A 22923-nucleotide genomic window follows, 5' to 3' on the forward strand; every position below is an offset into this window, starting at 1 on the left:
GCAGGAAACAATAGCCCAGCAAGGAAGGCCCCCAGGAGGGCTGCTGGTCAGCACCTGGAATCACCTGTGCCCACACAGTCCCTGGGGGCAGGTGGACTGGACTGAGCACTGGAAAGAGAAATGTCCCGTGGGTCTCGTGGGTCTCGTGGGTCTCGGGGGGAACAGCTCCATCCACTCAAGGGCTCCGAGAACAATCACTTACTAGCTTGGATGGTTGTAGCCCACGGCTAGATCCAGGCACATATTTCAGAGGTGTTAAATCACTCCAGCAGTGGATAAAATGGAACACCTAGCACAGCTGTTCGGGACTAAGAAGACCATGATAAATGGGGAGGGAGGGGTAGGACCCCTTGGGGGCCTGTGCACGCCCAGGTTCAAACCATGGAAAAGGCACCCTGCTGGCTTGCCCAGTATGACAGCTGATATGCCCCCACCTTCTAAGGCCAAAAAAATAAGTTTTTATAAGACAGAATCTACTTATCAGGCAGGGGCAAGGGGGTACGCAGTCACAAATCTCATTACTACAGCAACCATAGCTTTGCTCCAACTTAGCCAACCACTTAGCAATGTAGGATTCCACCTCCATTTCTGATAAGTCCTCCTCAATTAAATATCTATAAAACTTGCATATTATATTATATACTAGTGGCCTGGTGCACGGATTTGTGCATAATGAAAGGAAATTAATTAGAAGAAATATTTTAATATCACTATTCGCCCTTTCTCTATAATAGAAGTGTCAGAGATGAAAGAAAATTAGTAAAATGTATATGAAAATAATTTATAAATTGATTAATAAACAATAACAATATGATATAACAAAGACATGATATAAAAAATGATATAAAAACATGATATGAAAACAACAGTGATGCAAACAATGACTGACAAAGTGATTAAACTTATTCTAATATCTCCCTGTACACCATATTAAGAGTGAAAACACTTTCAGGGTGCTTGACTAATTTCCCTTGTGATGAAGTATTTACAACTTAAACTTTAATGTCACACGCTCTTCAAACTCAAGAGAAAGCAACATATAACTGACCATGTCTGAAAATGGGTTCAGGTAGGAATATTCCTACTCTGTCTAGAGCTTGTCCTTGTGATTTATTAATAGTCATCGCAAATGCTGGCATCACGGGAAACTGTCTTCGAATTAACTGAAATGGCAGGCCAGTGTCAGACGGGGACAAATATCGACACTGTGTGAGTCCACGTTTATTTTTAAATTGCCAGTGTGCGTCATATGTACCGGCTGGCTGGTCGGTCAGACGGTCAGACGGACGTATGGTTGGTCACTTACCCCTTTAGAGAGAGAGAGAGAGAGATATAATAGATAGATAGATGATAGATAGATAGATAGATAGATAGATAGATAGATAGATAGATAGATCGATCTTTCCCACAGGTGTTTTTATATTTTTTTTTTATATATTTTATTGATTTTTTACAGAGAGGAAGGAAGAGAGATAGAGAGTTAGAAACATCGATGAGAGAGAAACATCGATCAGCTGCCTCCTGCACATCTCCTACTGGGGATGTGCCTGCAACCCAGGTACATGCCCTTGACCGGAATCGAACCCGGGACCCTTTAGTCCACAGGCCGACGCTCTATCCACTGAGCCAAACCGGTTCGGCTCCCACAGGTGTTTTTAAATACATATCCTCCTTGTGTCAATGTATATAAACGCATAAAACACAGCATCCATATATGACCTTTGATCGATGTCATATAAAATGCAGCACCATGAGCTAGAATGAATGAAGCCCTCAGGTTCCCATCCCTGGCTGCACCACCATGTCGCTGTACCCTGAACACACAGCCCACCCCCTTCCCAATGAAGTGATGAGTGAGGGACACTAAGGAAGAGCTTCTCCTCTCCCCTCCCCCACCCACAGCTCTCCCGGCTTCGGGCCTGGGCAGAAAAGGTGAGAGCAAACTCCAGTTGACTGCAGGGAGAACCATCTCCTTCTTCCTGCCCTCGGGCTACCGGGCTACCGGCAGAAAATGCAGATTTGCCAAAGGGATTGTTTTCCAGCAGGCATCAGGCTCAAGTCACCACTTCTGCCGGTTGGCCTGCTGTCTGCTGAGTCAGGGCCTGGGCTGAACCTGAGCAGGTGGCCCTGGAGGAGGTGGCTCTAGGGTGCCCCTGAGCAGTTGTCTCCTTGGAGCCCGGCTCAAAGCACAGCCTCTCCAGAGACTCCTCCTTGCTTTAGCCTGAGTAACTGAGCAGGGACTGGACTGCACTCAACAAATACTTACTGGGTGCTCATTACAGGGAGGGCATGATGTCAAGGAGCCATTTCAGGTCTGTTCAACTCAGCCACCGTTTACTTGGAAGCTTAGATTAGTGAGAAAGGGGAGCAGAATGGGTTCAAGAATGAGCTGAGTCATCCTGCCTGGCTCACATCCTGAGTCACCATCTCTTTGCACACTTTAAAGTCAGATGAGTCATTACATCCGAAATCAGGAAAACGATGCCCCACACAAATTAAGCACTCGGTGTACGTATCTGAGTCATTATTATGATTACACAGTGGAAACTTGACTAAGCCCCGGGGGTGTGACGACCGATAAGGTACCCTCCAGCCCTCTGGGAAACTACCGTCTAGGGATGAGGAGACGCTGAGGCAGAGCCTTTTAACTCAGGGGTGTTTCTCAACCAGGCAGCCACGGTACACTGACATACCCCAAGCACTCCACAGGTACACTGCCCAAAACTGTGAACAATGATTAAAAGGAGTGTTGCTGCACTGGGTATAAGCAATCAAACAGCTATGAACATTTCACAGTAGTGAGGTAGCACGCTAACAGCTAAATTATTGAACTGAGTGGAGAAACAAGGTTGAGGAGAGCCAGGAACAATGCCAAGCTTGCACCAAAGAAAAATCACCTCTCACTAGAAAATGTAAGGAACTTATTCCATCCTATATCACAAAGAGCTAATATGCTAATTAGACTGGATGGCGGACCGACCAGAGGATGGGGCCACAAGGGCAGAGGCAGTTGGGGCCGAGAGGGCCAAGCCCCTTACACGAATTTCATGCACTGGGCCTCTAGTAAGTATATAAGAAAGTACTAGTGGGCCACAAGGAGTTCTATTGAAAGAGCAAAAGTACTCAGGGATAGTTCTGTCTGCTCATAATATAATACCCAACTAAAATGGATAAAACATAACAACATTTATTATCTTGCATAACAGAAAGTCTGGAGGAAGGTGGCTCAGAGGTTGGTCCAGCAGCTCAATGACATCAGTAAATACAAGCCTCACTCCATCTTTCCAGTCTTTAAACCTAAGCCCATTGACTTAGTCTTTAAGCATCTCCCTCATGAGTGCAAAATGGCTGCCAGTGTTCCAGTCAGCACAGGTAGACATAATGATGTTCAACAAAGAATTTCCCAGGGGTCTCTTTTTTTAGTTACATGCCCCTCACGCTACATGTGCCAATACTGAGTAACATGGCCCTGCCTTACCTGCAGACGCCTGGGAAAGCAAGTGACTGGCATGTTTAGCCTCTGTAATAGGAGAGGAGTTGCACCAGAAAAGTATGTAACCAATAATGTCTGCAAAGTGAACAAGCGAATTATCCAGAAGCTCCGGATGCTTAATCAAACACTGTGAGTTTTTGTTGTACTACCGTAGTAATTGTGTGTTATTATCAGCTTGTGGAGTGTGGCTTTAAAACATTTAATCCCTGATGAAACCGGTTTGGCTCAGTGGATAGAGCGTCGGCCTGCGGACTGAAAGGTCCCAGGTTCGATTCCGGTCAAGGGCATGTACCTGGGTTGCAGGCATATCCCCAGTAGGAGATGTGCAGGAGGCAGCTGATCGATGTTTCTCTCTCATCGATGTTTCTAACTCTCTATCTCTCTCCCTTCCTCTCTGTAAAAAAATCAATAAAAAAAAAAAAATATTAAAACATTTAATCCCTTCAAGTGTGTAGCCAAATATTCTAATATTTTGAAATGGACCCCAAACATGGAAAAGAGGAGTATTACTTCAGCACATGGCAGTAAGTTACTGATGCAAATGATGTGACATAGAGGGGACTAGAGAGTCAGTCAGGAGACCCACATATACTAGTATTCATTCACTCAGTCATTCCATAATTAATTTTTGAACATCTGCTATGTTCTGGCACCATTTTCCACAGTCCCTGCCCTCATGGAATTTAAATCTACTGGGTGTGACCTCATAGCCTTTAGTCCCCAAAACCCAAAGATTCCATGGCCCTAGGTTTGCAGTAGTTTGCATTAATCCTGTACTCTGTGTCCCTTCTACTGGACCCTTTGCCCTTACACGCTGCAATTTGGCAATTGTGTCTATTACCTCTAAATATTCTTACACTTAAAAAGTGTGTCTTGGCCCTGACCAGTTTGGCTCAGCGGATAGAGCGTTGGCCTGTGGACTCAAGGGTCCCAGGTTCGATTCCGGTCAAGGGCATGTACCTTGGTTGTGGGCACATCCCCAGTGGGGAGTGTGCAGGACGCAGCTGATCGATGTTTCCTCTCATTGATGTTTCTGACTCTCTGTCCCTCTCCCTTCCTCTCTGTAAAAAATCAATAAAATATATATTAAAAAAAAAAAGTGTGTCTTGTCTCTACCAGGTCTACTAACGTTGGAGAATTAGGACAACAGGACCTCCATTAATCGTGGGCCCCCTTGTAGCACAGGTCATTCATTTTATCTCCAGTAGCAGCTGGGCTACGTACATGGTAAGCCCCTCATGCAAATGGAGTGCTGTGGAGGGAACTGGAGAATCAGCCAGGAGAGCCACACGTATCCACATCGGGTAGGTCAAGTACAGCCTGATGCACTCATTCCACCTTTGTTACTTACGAACCATAGAGCCTTGAGCAAGTCACTTTCCCAGGCTCAGTTTTCCCACCTAAATATGGGTGAGATAATAATACCAACGTTGCCATCTGATGCAATAATGACAGTGCTAACTCCTGTTGCAAAGCTTAGGCACAATGGGTGTACAACCGGTAAATGGGGGCTCGTGAAGGTCCCCACGGCTATGTCACCTTCCCCTCTATTTGCTCCTTGTCAAAGAAAGCGAGCCCTCCACAGCAGGTGGCCAGGCCAGCGCATTAATGCCTGCAGATGGCCTGGGGACCTGCTAATTGCTCCAGCGCTTCCAAATCTAAATCGGTGTGATGGCTCTGGCTGCCAAGGACACTACGTCTTCCTCCTCCTCCCTTCTGCCCCGGTCCTGAGAATCCCAAAGAAAATTCGGATTCTCTGGGGATGGGTCAGCAGTTCGTGTTGTTAAAAATAAGTTGCTGGGACCCTGGCCTGACATTTATGAGGAACCTGAAGATACCTGGTACCATCTTTGATTTTTTTTATGTATATACCCACCTCCCAAAAAAGCCAAAACCTATGGAGATTTTGACATTTCTCGCAGGATTCCGATCTTTGACCTGACAACTCCCTGATCGCGCACGAGGTGAAGAGAGGGCCTGAGAAGAGAGAAGGGATCCCAAGAAAATGTCAAACTCAATTATTTATTCAAGTGGCAGAGTATGGTGTCTACTCACTGCTATGAATTAACCAATTTTTTTAAAAAATGAGTATTTCTACATATAGAAAAACATGCTCTATTTTTTTCCCCCAAATAAATAATCAACCCAGTCTCTCAGCAACTCAAAAAACCATCTGCTTTTTTGAGCTTTCTCATCACAGATGTCCTTCCTGAGTTTCAAACCACGGGGTCGGCCTGGACTTCCTGCTAGGAAGTCTGTGTAGTTTGCCATTCGCTGGGGAAGGGCCTCGGTACATATTTTGTCACTGCCATTCTGAAAACATGGCATGTTACCCATACATCAAAGCAGGTCCCTGGCACATCCTCTCCTATGTGCTTAATACATGGGGGTTGAATGTGATTGAACGTCGTGGAGAAATGGACTAGGGAGGGAGGGGAAACAGATGGAGAGGAAAGCGCCTCCTTTTCAGCCCCAAAGGACAAATGTCTATGGAGCGGTGTCGTCGTAAATGAGGGACGTAGGGGAAAGAGTTTGGGGAAAGGCCAAGATAGTCAAGATGAGCGAGGATAAGGGTCTTCGGAATTGATCCCTTCATGGCAGACTTCAGAAGCAAACTGTTGCTTGGCGTCTTGTATGGGTCAGCTTGGGCTGCCACAACAAAACAGCACAGGATGCCTGGCTTAAACAATAGAAATTTACTTTATTTACTTGATCACTGCTCTAGGGGCTGCAAGTCCAAGATCAAGGTGCCAGCCTATTTGGTCCCTGGTAAGAGTTCCCTGTTCCTGGCTTGCAGGTGACCAACTTCCTGCTGTATTGTTGCACTGGGGGGGGGGGGGGGGGGGGGGGGGGTCTGCTCTCTTCTGATGAGGACATTAATCCTATTGGATCAGAACTCCACTCTAGGACTTCATTTAACCTTAATTACCTCCCATAGGCCCAATCTCCAAATAGTTCCATTGGGAGTTGGGACTTCAACATAGGAATTGGGGGATGGGGGGGCGGGGGGGGGGGGGAGACACAATGAAATCCAGAGCACTGCTAAAGAGCTTGCTCTATTTAAAGGCCCCTCACCCTATTCCGATGTAGTCACCCTCAATACACGTATGTGTCAAGCCTCGGCGACCCAGGGCTTCTGGCTCACTAGAAGTCTTCAAGTTCCACCCTACCCTGTGGTCACAGTATGCTTTGTCCTTTATCAATATTCAAACTTATATTTAAAAAGAATTGTCACTTCCTCAAAGGACTCCTCTCGTAACCTATGTCTTATGAATTGTCCAGGGAGGCAGTAGTATTTGGGTGGGAAGGGTTTGGGGCTCCTGGCCCACTGGGAAGTTATTAGAAATGAAGACAAGGAGAGATTAAAATCATAACAGGACAATGGTAGGTGCACCTGGAGGTGCACCCAATGTTTCTCCAATGCCTGTTGTCTTACACAGCTCCGTTTTGCTTATTAAAGGAAAACAATGCTCCAAAGCCATGGAGGTGAAAAGGTCAGGGGTCGTGTCCCTTTCAGATTCCACAGACATTCTATTCAATTCAGCCAATATTTATTAAGCAGCTACTATAGGCAAAGGTTATTCTCGGCACCGGCAACATGGAGCTTTAGGCGAGGTGATCACTTGCTCTATGAACAGGCCTTTCCCTCTCTCTCCCCATTATCTGTGCATCTTGGGGTTGTGACAGGCAGCAACACAGCACCAGAGCAGCGCACCCAAAGACCCCCAGCCCACGGGGGTCTGGAGCGGGAAGAGGGCAACCAGAGGAAATGAGGGTGCTGATGTCACTCCCATGGGGCTCCCCAGCATTCCCAGGCCATTCCCCTGACCCTCCTGCCCTTCTTCTCCCTGCGTCCTTCCCCCTGTTCTCTTTTGCTCTCACGTGACTGTGCATTCAAGGGCTTGTGTGCCCGTCTTGGGGATGCACAATGCACATCAGCGAGAAGTCTTGCGGTACAGAACGTACCTAACCCAGTATTTCCCAAATGCATTTCTTTCCTGAGCAGTGCATAGGCCTGGAGTTGGCTTCTAAGGGTTGCTGACCAGTTTCCAAGGATTTGAGCCAACTCACTAAGCTGCCCTAATTATAATTCTAAAGATGACAGTGTCTGCCTTCAGCTCCCTCTTATCTCACTTCTCTTCTCCTGGCTGTGGGCATTCGCCATGTGTCAACCTCACCCTCACTCTATTGCCACCTGAGACTCAGGATATTGGTCATGACCCCCAGATCCAGAGGGCCACCAGGCACTCCACATTCCAAAGAAAATTTGAGGCTCTAGGCCAGCATTTTCCGTTGGCAACTCTAAGAAATATTTATCCTCAAGAAACTATTAAAGAGAAAGATAGAAAGCTCATTGCTCAATAAGTTTACATATTAAATTCCTTTCTTAGATATTAGATATTAAAAGCTCTGGGAAGTCCTATATTAGAGAAACTTATCTAACATCACTTTCCCACATGCATCACTTTCCCACAGCGCCCCTTTAAGAACACCTGGCAAAGGCAGAAGGAACTACCAGTCCTCAGAATATACTTTGAGAAACTGGGCGCCCAGCCGGTGTGGCTCAGTGGTTGACCACCAACCAATGAACACATGCCCAGGACACATGCCCAGGTTGTGGGCTCGAACGCCAGTAGGGGGCATGCAGGCAGCAGCCAATTAGTGATTCTCATCATTGATGTTTCTATCTCTCCCTCTCCCTTCCTTTATGAAATCAATAAAATACATTTTTTTTAAAAAGAGAGAGAGAAACTCGGCTGCAGACCAGTTTTCTCCTCTGAACTCCCCCTTCCCCTTCAAATTTCCCCTACTTGGTGCCTCATTCTGTCCAGATCCTTAGATAACTGTGGAGCTAATGATAACAGGGCACTGTGTGGGCCTAGGCCCTGCTCCCCAAAATGCAGCAAAACATAAAAAAGATAGATCACCCTCCTTTTAGAATTGAAAACACTGAGACTTATGGAAGTTTCTCAAGTCTCACCCAAGCAGGAGGTGTCAGGTTGGGAAAGAGCGTGGGCCTTCTAATGACTTCTTGTTCTCTAGCCACTCGGTCGATAAGGGGTTAACATGCTCACTTTCCAGAGCTGTTTACATGTTAATGTCAAATAGAAAACAAAACACTTTAATCCCAGAAGAATGAAATGAATCCCTCCCAGCAGGAATCATAGAAGGAATTCCAGAGGGAGCCAGGGAAGAGGGAGTTTGCTCTTCTTTATGACTTTCAGATCCTTGTCCCCAACTCCTCCCCATGGGTGCCAGGAGGTTTTAAAACCTCTGCCTACCTGGGCAAAGGCACCTCTCTCCCTCCTCCAAGCTAAGGTTATAAGGATAAGGAAATAGGCGCGCATTTATAGGTAGGCACAGCCATGGAGGGAGGCGACGTAAAAAACACACACACCCATATCCTGATTTGTGCAGCCCACATACACTGCCGTCTTTTCATAGCTTGGCTTGTGGTTTTATTCCAATGGGACCAAACTGAAACCCGCTGTCCATCACACACGCAACCTTCTAACAAAAGGAATATGTCCGTGTCGTGCTAGCTGTACAAGGCCCAACACGCTGCCTTTCAAGGCCAAGCCATCTATTAGATATGCCCTGAAGTTAATAACCCTGAGCAGCCCTGGCCGGTTTGGCTCAGTGGATAGAGTGTCAGCCTGCGGACCAAAGGGTCCTGGGTTCGATTCCGGACAAGGGATCCTTGGTTGCAGGCTCCTCCCCGGCCCGGACCCTGGTCTGGGCACGATCAGGAGGCAAACAATCGATGTGTTTCTCTCACATCGATGCTTCTGTCTTTCCCTCCCTCTGCCAGTCTCCCTAAAAATCCATGGAAAAACACCCTCGGGTGAGGATTAAATAAATAAATAACCCTGAGCAATCTTCAGCACGTATTTGCTCCCAAATGGATGGAAACGGATGGCCAATCCACGCACATGCCCAAGTCAGGATTCGGGGTGAGCTTCCCTCGCAGAGATTTTCTGGGTGGCATCCCTTCTCATATATCATAAACCCAAACGCACCGCGTGTCATGATAACTGGGCTGCAGCGGGTTCCCCTCGGCCACCCTCTGGTCACCTCATTAGGCCCCACGCCTGCGCGGCGGGTGCTGCTCCATCACCTTTATTTGTTTAAGAGGCATGACAAGGCAAACACTCCCCACGCCGTGTTTACCTTACAGCTTTCACGGGGGCTTATTAAACTCGTTGTTACTTCATAGAAGCCGCAGATACGTGGCGCGGGCCCGTTAGTGTTGACAGTAAGTAACAGACACCCTGTCACAAGGTAACATGTTTATACACTCCACTGGGTGCCTGGTGGATTCTGTCCCCGTAAAACTATCACAGATAATGAAGCTCCTATCAGATAAGTGACTATAATAAATGGCCACAATTAGGGCTCTGGTTGATGAGCAAAGCCCTGGTGGTCTCGCCAGCCAGGCTTGGACAAATCCCAGGCCTAAAAAAAAAAAAAAAAAAAAAGCCAAAAATCAAATTTAATTTGTATTGAATAATTGACGGAACTGATCTCACAATGGATTTAATGCTTGATTGAATAGGACACCATTTGATTTCAAGAAGAGCAAAAGGGGTTTTTTTTAATGAGTTTTCATCTTCCCTCTTGACTTTCTTTCCCTTACACTTCTTCCCATCTCAAAAAAATCAATCAAGCCCTAGCCGGTTTGGCTCAGTGGATAGAGGGTCCTGTATGCCTGTGGACTGAAGGGTCCGGGGCTCGATTTCGGTCAAGGGCACGTGCCTGGGTTGTGGGCTCCATGCCCAATGGGGGGACATTGCAGAAAGCAGCCAATCAACGACCCTCTCTCATCATTGATGTATATACACTGAGTGGCCAGATGATTATGACCACCCCATCAGTACTTCATTGACACTTTCCAAAAATACTGAACATTGAAAACTTCCTAAGCAAATACTCTCAAGGTTTTATTATTATTATCATTATTTGCATAACTAATTCACTTCATTGTACTGATGGGGTGGTCATCATAATCTGGCCACTCAGTGTATATCCCTTCCTCTCTGAAATCAATAAAAGTATATTAAAAATAAATTAATTTTAAAAAAGTAAAAGGCTTTTAAAAAAATCAATCAAGCAATACACACAATTTTGAAATCAGATTCTTCCAAAGTTCTAAAGCACTCAGCACCCCTCCTTCCCACATGACCCCACATCCAGACGGTGGCAGGCACCCTGGGCCGTGGAGCTTGGGGAGGAGGGGTGGCTGGGCTCTCACTGCTCCTGGAAGAAGCACTGGAGGAGAGCCCAAGGCACAGAGTGGGCCTGGCCTGAGTGCCACTACGGCTGGACAGTCCCGGCCGCACTCGCAGCAGCTCTCGAGGCGCGACTATAATCCCTTCTTTAAAGGGCTAGGGTTGCACCTGGCAGGCTCCCATTACGTGATGGCGAAATAACAGCATAGAACGTAAGTGCCTCGATAAAAAGGTCTTTAAGAGACGTCTCTTGCCCTGACTGGTTTGGCTCAGTGGATAGAGCGTCGGCCTGCGGACCGAAGGGTCCTGGGTTCGATTCCAGACACGGGCATGTACCTTGGTTGCGGGCATATCCCCAGTGCGGGGTGTGCAGGAGGCACCTGATCGATGTTCTCTCATCGATGTTTTTACTCTCTATTCCTCTCCCTTCCTCGCTGTAAAAAATCAATAAAATATATTTTTTAAAAAAAAAAAAGAGACATCTCGTTTCGGGTCCGTTATAATCATCCCTAGGATGACTTACGGATTTACGGCAAGCCCTTTATGCACACGTATAACTCAAGAACGTGCTGAAGGAAGGTGTATGGCATCCTCATAGGGGCCCTCAAAGGTGATGCCAGCAAAGTGGACACTGACGAGGCAAGTGTGCGCTGCAGCCACCGTGGGATCGTTTCTCACCGGTGACAACCACTCTGCTTATGTCCTGTCACACGGGCTTGCCCCAGATGTCTCCCTACTCCTCCCCTGGCGCCCCTCCTCTTGCCCACCCCAAGACCCCTGCCACCCTCTCCGCCTCCTGGAATCGCAGCTACATTTGTAGAATTTGGCTGGAGGGGAAACGCTTTTCTGGAAAGGTATGTTTCCTCCGGGGGTTTCTATTTGCATTTGATTTAATATTTCCTCGTAATAGTTTCAGGGGAAATTACCCTGGATGGTAGAGGGATCCCCCAACCCCCCACCTTGGAATAAATGCTTTGGGGGTTGGAGGTGGGGGGCGGAGGTGATTGATGGGGCTTTTTGTACATCCCTGTTGCCAGAAGACCTCATAAACTCAGGGAAGCTGCCCAGGCATCAGGCTGTTTACCTTTTCACGACTTTAAAGGTGATTTATTTGACCTTTGAAAACAGGGATCATACTTCTTGCTGAAAACAGTGCACATTTCAGCATAAACGGGGCCTGTCGAGAGGGCGAAGTCTCCAGCTGGAGGCCTTTTATCACTTTTCTCTCCTTCTAATCTGAATGGGGAGCGTCTGCTAGGTTCTTAGTGCAAACATATTTGAGGGACGTTGTCTAAATATACGGAGATAAGTGTGTGTTTATGTACCAGATGCACATAGGGTTTCCATAACGATTTTTAAAACTATTTATAAATGCCCTGGATATTAGGTAAACAAGAGGAAGAGAGGAAAAAACTCGGGATTGGAGGGAGGACTTGAGTCCTTTGCTGGCTGGGTTCCCCTCAGGGTATAATTTCACATCTTGGAAAAGAGAATTTCGGGGCCAAAGCACCAGCATTGCATTCCCAGCCCCACCACTTCCTGAGCAAATAACCACTCCGTGCCCCGATACCAACATCTGTAAAATGGGATCATACTACTGTAATGCCGAGATCTCATAAGGGGGATGTGAAGATTCAACTGGTTGAAACATGTGGATTGCTTAACATAACGGTTGGCTTATAGGAAACCATAAATGTTAGTTGACCATCCTCCATAAAAGGGACACAACCATTATACCTACAACAAATATATAATGTAGGGACTACAAATAGGTGATCATCCGTATTAAGTACCTTATCCAATGTAACACGCTATACAAATGCCATTCGCCCAGTGAACTGAAGACGGCGGACAAATGTCCATGTATATCACTGGCACCGACGCTGGGCGTAGATAGAATTTTGTAACTTTTTTTTTAACCAAACGATGAAGCCATATGGCAGGTGATTTGTATCTTCATTTTACATATGGAGAAACTAAAGGACAAAAACGATGATTTACTTGAAGTGAAACAGCTCTTCAGAAACTATAAGCATCCTAATGAAGGTTCCATGGCCTATAATGCCATTGACTCCTTGATGGGTGAAGGATGAATACGAACTGATGGTCTCTTGGGTTCGTGAGGCCCACTTCCCTGCAGGAATCAGTTTCCCTTCAGAGGGGCCCACCCAGCAGAGGGAGTGGTTCCCAGAACAGAGCCGGTGTCATTGGCAAAGTCAGTGTTTTCCTAAGATTTCACAATCAAGGAAGGAAATGAGGAAACGCAGTCAACTGCACAGGCTGGATCAAGAGACCTGCTCTACTAGCTGGACTCTGGACTTTACATCTAAGGAACATGGGGAAATAGCTGGTATCAGGAAGACTTCTATTTTAAAACGTTGTATATCTTTTGAGAACTCAACCCATCAATAGAAGAATGAACGACAGCAAAGTGAATCCACTCTGTTACGATAGAACTGAATTTACCTCCCCTGATGACTTTGCAAGCTCTCCCGACACAACAGCAGGAGAGGTGGGGAGACCTGCGTGTTGGGGGGCCATTTCCACTGGGACCACCACACAGTCACAAGCCCCACTGGAGCTCCTGGTATAGCGGTTTTTTGGAAAGCTCCTGGGAGCCCCATAAGTTCTAAGGATGGACTCAGGCTACAACCAATTGAACGGCCTAGAAGGTCAAGTCCAGTAGGCAGAGGGCACAAGCCATCTGAGGCATCAGAAGACACATCTTTGGGACACCTGAGAGTGTTCCTGGGCACTGGGGGATGTGGGTTAGCAACAGAACCAGCGGGAAGGCCCCCATTGTGGGAAAGGGCCCACCGGCTCCAACCCTCCCAAAGCCTCGATAGCAGAAACTGCTCACTGGTCATGTGCTCCCCATGGTCCCAACACCCCAACCTCCAACGCACCTCTCACAAGCATCCCCAGGGACAGATGTGTGACAAGTTGCCCATCCTCGACCCTGCACATGCTCAGCTCCAACCCCTGTGAACCGAGTGGCCCACCATCTCCTGTGATGACAGCCCATAATTTATCAGCCACTGCGTTTCTCCCCAGGACGTGACGATTGCATGTGTTCTAGGGGGACAGCTGAAGGCCCATTAATCTTCACTCTGGCGGGGAAGAACCGGGTGGCACTTTAACTGGATGGGTGAGGCAGATATAAAAGACCACAAGGTGCAAGTGACAAGATTATTAACTGCGCCCTGGGCCGCCTGTTTACCAAGCTGCCGCGATACATGGGAGCGGGCTGGTTAGACGCGGCCCGAGGCTCAGCAAGGTTTACGGAGGGGAGTTCTTGGCAGATGTGGCTAATGGCAAGGCTCCACGTTTCCAGGGAGAAAGCAAAGGACTTTTGTGGTTAGAAGCGGAACTTGGGCTTCAACCAGCTTAGCGAGCGCGCAGGCTAAAGGTGAAAAGGTCAGGGCGGATTCAGAACCATTTCTCTCCCACAGACTCAGAAAGGAAACGGTTCCCCTGCAGGTCCTCCCACTCCAACTAACTCTGATTTCCCTCCTGTCCAAGTGGGGTTTTTGCAAATATATTTTTATTGATTTCAGAGAGGAATGAAGAGGGAGAGAGAAATAGAAATAGCAATGATGAGAGAGAGTCATTGATTGGCTGCCTCTTGCACGCCCCACGCCGGGGATTAAACCTGCAACTCAGGCATGTGTCCCGACCGGGAATCGAACTGGGCCTCCTGGTTCATAGGTTGATGCTCAACCACTGAGCCATGCCGGCTGGCCCAAGTGGGTTTTAAAGGTGGGATTACAGCTCTGCATCTTCCTCAGCCTGTGAAAGGGGCACCAGCCCACACCCAGGAGAGAAAGCATCCAGTAAAGAGACGGGCGTTCCTCTTTGTCAGCATCCCCCATGGGTTCCCTCTGCGGGACATCTCCTCAGTATCTGCCCGCCTACATCCAAGCCTAAGACCTCCCAGAATTGAAAAGAACTGCCCCAAGCACCGGCCGCAGACAGAGAGGACAGCCTTGGCTTCCCCAGCTGCTGGTCTGGCTCAGGGTTTGTGCCCAGAAATGTCATGACGAGCTTCCCGGCTCTCCTCGTTGTCCCATTTTTGTGACCAAACTTCCCCTGATCCCAGCCCCATTGGGGCTTCTGTCCTTTGCCCCCACTCCACGCCCTACTGACCAAGCCAAACTACAGGTCAGCAGGACTACAGAGGTTGTCCCAAACAAGGACAAGGCTGGCAGTGAGAATGTCACCGATAGGTATTTAATACCGTCTGTTTACAAAGCATTCATCTAAGAGGATCCTCATGCATCCCTTTATGTGAGCAGAGCGAGTGTTTATTTCTCCATTTTACAGACGAGAAAACTGAGACCCAAAGGGTTCGGTGTCCCAAGGTAGCAAGAAGCAGGACAAAGTTAGAATACTTCTACGAGCCCTCCTTTTGCCTCTGCGTATTTTTTGTATGAAATAGTATATACTAGCATATACAGCTGGCCTTTGAACAACACAGAGGGTGGAGGTGCTGACCCCTGTCTAGTGTATAATTCATGTTTAATTTTGGACTCCCCGAAAACGTAACTACTCATAGCCTACTGTGGACTGGAAGCCTTACTGGTCACAACAGTCAATGAATACCTATTTTGTATATGTATTATATACCATATTCTTACAATAAAAGTAGTGGAAAATGCTATTAAGAACATCATAAGGAAGAGAAAATGCATTTACAGTATTTATTGAAAAAAAATCCACATGTGAGTGTAACTGGTCAGTTCAAACTGATGTTCTATTGTTCCAGGGTCAACTGTATATATGTTTTGTAAACATAAATATAAATAAATATATACTAAAGTATGTATAGATATGTGTGTGTATATATATACAGTATATATAGTATACACACTCTTGATGCATATGCACCCTTAATGTATATACTGATTTACAGCTTACAAAGTACTTTTATATATAACATATACTATATAAAATATACACCATAGTATGTTTTTAGTATACATATTGATATACATATATTATATATCTATATACCTAAAAAGCCAGCAACCAGAATGCCATAAGGACCAGAACACCAGGCCCCTCGCCCAGGCTGGCCCCACGCCCCAGGGAGCGGTTAGGGGCGCCCCTAGGCAACGTGAGAGGGTGCGAGTTTCATGGGGGAAAGGCGAAGAAATAGGGGGGAAGATCTTAAGGGTCTGCGGGGTTGGGGTGCTAGGTGCGGAGTGTGCTGGGGACGGAAGAGGAAGATCCGATTGGAAAATGGCTCAGCACAGTACCTTTCTCATGGCGAACCGGGACGGCGCCAGCCGGGGACTGAACGGGCGGTTGGGTCACGAGTGTTCATGGCAGCGAATGTCCTTCCGAAACTTCACTGATTCCAAATAGTAAACAGCTGTCAACCTCAAAGAACAGAAAAATCCCCTCCAACTGGAGGCCCTGGACGTTGCCACGCAACGGAAGGAAACACCACTTGAGGAGGAGGTAGAGAAACCGGAAGTATGCGAACAGAGGATTGTGGGATGGTGGAGGACACCTGGGCGGCCAGGGGATTGTGGGATGGTGGAGGACACCTGGGCGAGCAGAGGATTGTGGGATGGTGGAGGACACCTGGGCGGCCAGGGGATTGTGGGATGGTGGAGGACTCCTGGGCGCCCAGGGGATTGTGGGATGGTGGAGGACGCCTGGGCGGCCAGGGGATTGTGGGATGGTGGAGGACGCCTGGGCGCCCAGGGGATTGTGGGATGGTGGAGGACGCCTGGGCGCCCTCCGCTAGAACGTGAGCCTGTTATTGCGCATGAGCATAGTCAGCCGTATAGGCCTCAGTCTGGCAGTAGTTGGACGTGACTTCCGGTGGGAAATTATTTCGATTATTGAGGTTTGCTGGTCCCTGGCGGGGAGGAAGATCAGAATTAAAGGTTTCATTTGTTACCTTGATTTGAAGCGGAGGAAAATGGGACAGTGATGAATAAGAAACTTCGGAGATAGTGAAGGGCAGTTTGTCCAGACTGTTGAGAGCTCAGAATTAGAGTTTACTTGGGATAGAATCCCTGCGAGTAGCACCTGATGCCTGACCTCTGAGCACTCTACGTTTAGGTTTTCCAGTTCAAGTTTTTGGAGACGGCCGTTAAAACATCCCTGGTTGGAAAGTGTTTGTACAGAAGCCCCTGAGTATTAAGTATTTGCTGTGTTTACCATGCTCAGCTCTCTGTAAGGAATATGGAATAATGTTAAATGCCTCATGTTCTCAATAAAAAATAAAGACGAAATATAAATATTAAAAATAAAAAAAGAAGAATCACTGGCCGGTTTGGCTCAGTGGATAGAGCGTCGGCCTGCGGACTGAAGGGTCCCGGGTTCGATTCCCGTCAAGGGCATGTACCTTGGTTGCAGGCACATCCCCAGTAGGAGGTGTGCAGGAGGCAGCTGATCGATGTTTCTCTCTCATCCATGTTTCTAACTCTCTATCTCTCTTCCTCTCTGTAAAAAAAAATCAAATATATTTAAAAAAAAAAAGACACTTCAGTTTTAGGGGTGAAAGCAGGCAGGCAGGCGAGCGGTTAGGAGCCAGCAGTCCCGGATTGCGAGAGGGTGCAGGCCCGGCTGAGGCCCCCCAACCCCCAGCATGAATTTCATGCACTGGGCCTCTACTATTTATATAAGTGAACATCCCTCTGTGACAGACACCATTATTTGCCTCCTCAAAAGTCACTGTCCCCTCTTTTCTTAGTCACAGAACCCAAATTTTGTTCACCAGTGGCCAGAGATGCATTGGTCTATACAAGTGGACTCAACCCAGGGTGGCCGTGTGACCCATTTCTGACCCAGGAGATGAAAGAAGCGCTAGAGGTCTCTGGGAAGATTTTCCTCCATGATAAGAGGAGACACCATGGCCCTAGCCGGTTTGGCTCAGTAGATAGAGCATTGGTCTGTGGACTGAAGGGTCCCAGGTTCAATTCCAGTCAAGGGCACATGCCTGGGTTTCAGGCTCAATCCCCAGTGTGGGGTGTGCAGGAGGCAGCCGATCAATGATTCTCTCTCATCATTGATGTTTCTATCTCTCTCTCCCTCTCCCTTCCTCTCTGAAATCAATACAAATATATATTTTTTTAAAAGAGTCAGAAGAAGAAGAAGTGGAGGAAGAGGAGGAGGAGGAGGAGGAGGAGGAAGAGGAAGAGGAGGAGGAGGAAGAGGAGGAGGAGGCACCATGATAAGGCGCTCTGCCGCCCCACACTGAGCATCTCCCCTGCTTTTGAACATAGATGGTGAGGGCTAAATGATTTGAACAGCAGCAGCCCTTTTGCAACCACGAGGAAGAAGGCCAATAACATGAAAAAGATGCTAACTCAGAGCCTTCACATCTCGAAGCTACCGAATTAGCCTCAGGAAATGCATATCGCCTCGCTTCTAGCTGAAGCATGTTGGGAGTTGAGTATTTTGTTTACTGGAGCTAAAAGCCTTCCCAGCTAAATGCTCCCCGACCAGATATGAGAAACTCAAGGCCAGAGCCCATGTTTACATTTGAATCCCCTTTGGAATTCAGTCCAGAAATGGTCACTTCACAAATGTTTGCTGGAAGGAAGGAAGAGGAAAACAGTGAGTTCCTAACAGATATACCTCGGCGCGATACACTTAACCAAACTAATGACGTAAAACTTTTCATCTTTTACCCACTGGTAACCACTTGGTTCTACATTACTCTCACTATGGCTATTACCTTCACTACTTCCTTTCCCAGAACCATTCTCACTATTTCCATACACCCTGACAACTAAAATGTTTTTCATAAAATTAAATATATTAGTAATGCATTCCTTCAATGGAGGTATTTTTTCTATTTTAAAAGAGAATCACTTATAAAGGTGATATTTCAAGTCAGGGAGGGAAGGGCAATTATTCAGTAAGGGATGAAAGAATCTAATAGTTTTGTGTGTTTTTTTAAATAAGGCCCAGCCAGCATGGCTCAGTGGTTGAGCATTGACCCATGAACTAGGAGATCAGGCTTTGATTCCCGGCCAGGGCACATGCCCGGGGTTGCAGGCTCCGTCTCCAGTGAGGGGCGTGCAGGAGGCAGCCATTCGATAGTTTTCTCTTATCATTGATGTTTCTATCTCTCCCTCTCCCTTCTTCTCTGAAATCAATAAAAATGTGTTTTTTTTACAAAGAGAAATATTTCGTATTACCTGGAGACCTGGGTCCAGAACCTGTCTCCCAGTTCTCGAGTCACTGAAGAGAATTCCTCCCTTAAGGTAAAAGCGATATGGCAAATTTCACACACACACACTCACAAAGAATTTCAAATAACTTGGTTGTGGGGAAAGTACAGCTTTGGATATTAGATGCTTAAAAGCTTTTGACTTTATTTTTTCCTGCTACTACAGCTGTTTATCTGGCAGGGATAGTAAAGGGGGTAAAGAGCAGTGAGTTGGAGAAGAAAAATAGCACAGAGCCTCCCATTGCTCTCGGTCTCCCTGTCCTAGGCCCCGCCCTCCTTCTGCCCCAGGGTCCCAGCACACCTGTGGCTGGAACCGACCCATTCTACAGAGAGCGACAATGACCTTTCACGGGCCACTGGACTCCAGGGCAAAAGGCAACGAATGCTCCAACTCTGAGAGCAAAGGCAGATCTGGGCCACCCTTGGCTCTGCCCATCCTCTTCAACCTTGGAGACTACGTGACTTGTTTCCTTAGCCTTGAACGCTAATCTGAGACCCTCGGTTTGCCCCCTAAGACTTGGAATCCCCCCCACCCACCCCCTTCACATCCTGGCCCCCAGCTTCTCACTGTCTCTGACCCCTGGGGTCACCGAACCTGGACTCCTGACTTAAGGTCCTGATTGGACTCTCTCCCAGTCCTCTTTCCCAGACATCCTGGCCAATCACCCAAACACCTGAGTTGACAACAATTGAGGAGGAAAGTAGCCTGAGCTAAAAAAAAAAAAAAAAAAAAAAAAAAAAAAAAAAAAAAAAAAAATGTCCAAGGTAGCTGTTTGTCCATCTACAAATATTCTGGATTACTACAGTATAAGAATCAGCGAGGACAATACCAGATTACCCCAGAGGTGTTGCTGGAACCGTTACTTTGAAAAGGTGAGTGACTTCATTTCTTTTGTCATCATTAGAGAAAAATCTGCACGTTTCCTCTTAAACACGAAGCTGGCAGGCTCGGCCCCAGGTACCAATCCCAGCTTCCCCGTGAAGGAGGCTGTGTGTTTGGGGAAGTTACTTCACCGCTTCCCAAGTTCCCCTTCCTTAACAGGAAAATGAAAACAATATCTACCTCATATACATTATTGCTCAGGGTGAAACTGGCGGGGGTACAAAAGCCCTGGCACATAGTAGGTCCTTGCTTAGCAAGTCCTCCCCTCCCATGGTGCTGCTCTGTAAATTATGCAGAATGTATCATCAGAGCACGTGGAAGCTACCACCACCTGGTGTACGGGTCCCAACACTGCATAAGCAGCAGCAGAGGTGGAAATACCTCCCCAGCTCCGGACACTAGAAAACAGAAGTTCAAAAATGATGGGTAACCCCATACTTAAAAGACATCAGTTATATGTGGGGGTAGAGGCCACTGGAGATGGCCAGGACACTGGGTAGAATTAATCAGGGTGGACTTCCTGGAAGAGGTACACCTTATTTTGACATGTAAGGGGGGAAAAAAGGGTGTGGGCTAATAGAAAAGAAGAAGGAACGATTTCCTGGGCAAAGTTGGTGGGGGGAAGGTCAAAGGCAAAAGAGAAAGGTCTTAGATTAGAGGTCCCAGGTGATAAGCAATGTCAACCGGAGACTAGCTCAGCCCAACCTGGTAAGCCTTTAAGCCCTTTGACCATAGAAGAGAATAAGTCACCCACGCTACATGGCAATGAACCTGGGACAGCCAGCTCAAGCACAGTCTCCAACTGTGATCAGGACTTGCTGTCTTGGGCCGAAGGTGTCGGAAGCAGCAGTGTAAGACCATTGTGACAAAGAGCCTCAGGCAAGTGTGGACAGGTGTGTCTCCTTAGGCACAGAGGCCAGGGGCAAAGAGAGCATCTTGAAGACAGCAGTCCTGTCTATCCCATCTCTGCATCCCACAGGCCCTAACCCCGTGCCGGCAAGAGCCTCCATACCTTGCTGGGAGGTCGGCTTCCCGGCCTGGGAGGGAGCAGAGGTTGTATTGGGCCGCCAGGTTCCTGACCCGGCCCTTCCCCTCTGCACCCCTTGCTCTACATTCTGGCCACACACCTTGGGGGATGTGCCGTGCCTTCCCTGCCTTCTACATCTTTGCAGACACTTCTCCTTCTGCCTGAAAACGACTACCAGGGTCCCATTGGAGACACGGCTTCTTCCAACAGGCCTCCTTCCGCACCCAATCATCCCCGGATGTTAGCACGTCTCGTTCCCACATCACAGTGTCTCGTCCTCTTGGCTGCATTTGCTTTTGACTCTATTTTCCCCGAAGGCAGAAACGATGCTTCTCTCGTGCATTGGTGTTTCCCTTGGACCTAGTACAGGAGTGCCTGCCACAAAGGGGTCCACGATAAAGATTTCAGGGGAAGGGAGTGCCATGTCCACACGCCCCCATCCCAGTGGTTCTGAGGAGCCTAGAAATGAAGGGAATCAGGGGAAGATGGAACTGCCCATCTCAGGCGCACCCCACATGTCGCCTCTGACATCCCTCTGGTGGTGGCAATGATGCCCATCAGTGTAGCACCGCCTTAGCCGGCTGACGCACCTGGGCTCCTGGGGCTTCCAGCGACCCAGCCCCGCATCCTACGCTGGATTCTGAGCACACCACCCCGTGGGGCCCCGCCTTGGCAGGCTGGCGGAAGCAGACCAACGGAGGCCATGCACAATTGTCTCCTGGACTCAGTATTTTTGAAACGAGGAGAGAGCTCACCCTGATTCTCTAACTCCAACTAAAGGAAGACAAACCATGAAGGCCTCGGGCAGGGAAGACTAACCCTGGGAGGACCCGGAGCCTGGAGCCCTAGACAATCCTGAGGGGCATTTCCTTGTGTTCCGGGTGACCTCACGTTAAAGGAACATCTGGAGGGTCCTGGGGTCAGAAAGAAGACACCCGTGGGCAGGCTTTTGGGGAAGGACGGTTGAAAGCAGGGAGAGATGGGTATCTGACCACGAGCGCAGGCAAGATCAGCCAACACTTTGTTCATGGCCCAGGCCTTCCTGGCGCCAGTCCCCAAGGCAGCTGCCTTTAGAATCACTGGGGCCACAGCCTCAGAGACCCCCAGGTTGGAAAGCCCCAGGCCAATTGGCTATGGGGACCAGCTGTGACTGCAGTGTCTACCTCAGGTGACTGGGGAGGCTGAGCCACTGGGCCCTATAGAACACTTAGCAGCTCTAACCAATACACAGAAACAAACACAGGGAAGCAGCCAAAATGCAGAGACAAAGAAACACGTCACAAATGAAAGAAATGGAAGAAAGCAAACTACTGGATATAGAGTTCAAAACCACAGTCATAAGGTTACTCAAGAATCTTCTAGAAACCTCCAAGGGACTTAGTGAGACTTTCAAGGATCTTGGTGAGAAGGCCAAAAAAAAAAAAAAAAAAATGGAAAAGGACCAGTGAGAAATTAAGCATACACTGACTGAAATAAAGAATAATATACAGAGATTCAACAGCAGACTAGAGGATCCCAAGAATCAAGTCAAAGATTTGAAATACGAGGAAGCAAAAAACACCCATCCAGAAGAGCAAAAAGAAAAAAGAACCCAAAAATATGAAGATAGTATAAGGAGCCTCTGGGACAACTTCAAATGTACCAACATCCGAATTATGGGGGTGCCAGAAGAAGACAGAGAGCAAGATATTAAAAACCTATTTATGTTTTCAAACCAGTATTATATGAAATGCTGAAGGGTATTATTTAAGAAAAGGAAGGAGACGAAAAAGGTAAAGATAAAAAAATATGAACAACAAAATGACAACAAATACATATCTATCAACAATTGAATCTGGAAATTGAATTAAAAAATCTGATGAACAGATAAACTGGTGAATGGAATAGAATCAGGGGCATGGGAATGGAACAGACTGACGATTCTCAGAGGAAAGGAGGTGGGGGGGGGGGAGTGCGGGAAGAGATTAGACAAAGATCTTATATGCATGTATGCATTACCTATGGATACAGACAATAGGGCCTGGGGTGGGGTGGAAACCAGGTGGAAGGGAGCTATGGGTGAGGGGGGCGGGGAAGAGGGACATCTGTAATAATCTC

The sequence above is a fragment of the Myotis myotis genome, unplaced genomic scaffold, assembly GCF_014108235.1.
Source record: "Myotis myotis isolate mMyoMyo1 unplaced genomic scaffold, mMyoMyo1.p scaffold_m19_p_21, whole genome shotgun sequence".
Taxonomy (NCBI): domain Eukaryota; kingdom Metazoa; phylum Chordata; class Mammalia; order Chiroptera; family Vespertilionidae; genus Myotis; species Myotis myotis.